This window comes from Phalaenopsis equestris, unplaced genomic scaffold (genome assembly GCF_001263595.1).
Source record: "Phalaenopsis equestris unplaced genomic scaffold, ASM126359v1 Scaffold202982, whole genome shotgun sequence".
NCBI lineage: Eukaryota > Viridiplantae > Streptophyta > Magnoliopsida > Asparagales > Orchidaceae > Phalaenopsis > Phalaenopsis equestris.
In genome coordinates, this window is record NW_018222636.1 from 44,366 (window position 1) to 45,539 (window position 1,174).

Here is a 1,174-nt window from a genome sequence, read left to right on the forward strand (position 1 = left end):
CCTAAATTTGATATTAGGATTATTCTCCGTCACTACAACCACGACTTTCTTATTCAATTCATGGTGACTCATTTTGATTAACTGGAACTAGTTTCAACTTCTTCATCAACCATAATTTCTTTATCACGTTGGTTGCTACCACGATTAAACTTATCTCAAAGAAAATACAAATTTGCGCATAATAATTCCCCTCTTAACATGTTTATTGTTGCTCCTATTGATGTTGTAATTGCTCCTCTTTATATCTCTTAGCTCAAACTTCAATTGTGCAATTACTACAAAAATGGTTCACATTTATCAATAATGTCATCCTTGAAAGAATAGTAATTGCCTTAAAATTGAATCCTAATACAACAATAATGAATATCTAAACTTGCAAACCCCCATTTAGAAAGTTTCTTAAGTCTCTCGTTTCTTCTAGCTTCAAGACTTCTACTTTTGTTGTTGACACCATCACTGCTAAGTCTTTTTTGTCTCATGTTGCTACTCTTTTTAATGGATAATTTCCAAGCTATTCAATCAATATAAGATCCAAACTGGCTCATCTTGTTATGCCCACTAAGTCAAGTACATTTACTTAATAATATTCTAATTATACTTGTAATCATGTGATTGTTGGTCTATATCTCTTTTTCAATAAATACTTATCTCTTTTAACCCTTTACTACACAATATTGGTGGTTCCACTTTGTTTAAAAGGTGTATTGGTTATACCTTATCTCTTTCTTACACCTACTAACTAAGGAAATTCCCTCTATATCATTTTGTTGGGTAGTTACGTCAGCGTGGATTTTACTTTGTTTTTCGTGTTGGTAGTTGTGTGAAAAATTATTCAATATATCATATTATTGGGACTAATTGTGAGGATTGTTGCATATTCATACTCATCGATCTCAAATGTCTATCATATGTTTTTCCTATAATATCAACTATCTAAAGTACTTGGCCTCACTTAATCTGTCATTTTTTCCTCAATTCGATTTCTTTCCCACTATTGGCACTAATGTCAAATGATTATTCAAAGTTTATCTAAAATAAAATTAATCCTTTTTTTTCATTTACTTTTTCTAATGGTAGTTTTATGCTATTGCTACCATTGGATTATTGGAATATATTGTAATGCCTTTAAACTTCTTGCCATGTCATTATATGAATATGTATTAGATTTTTATTT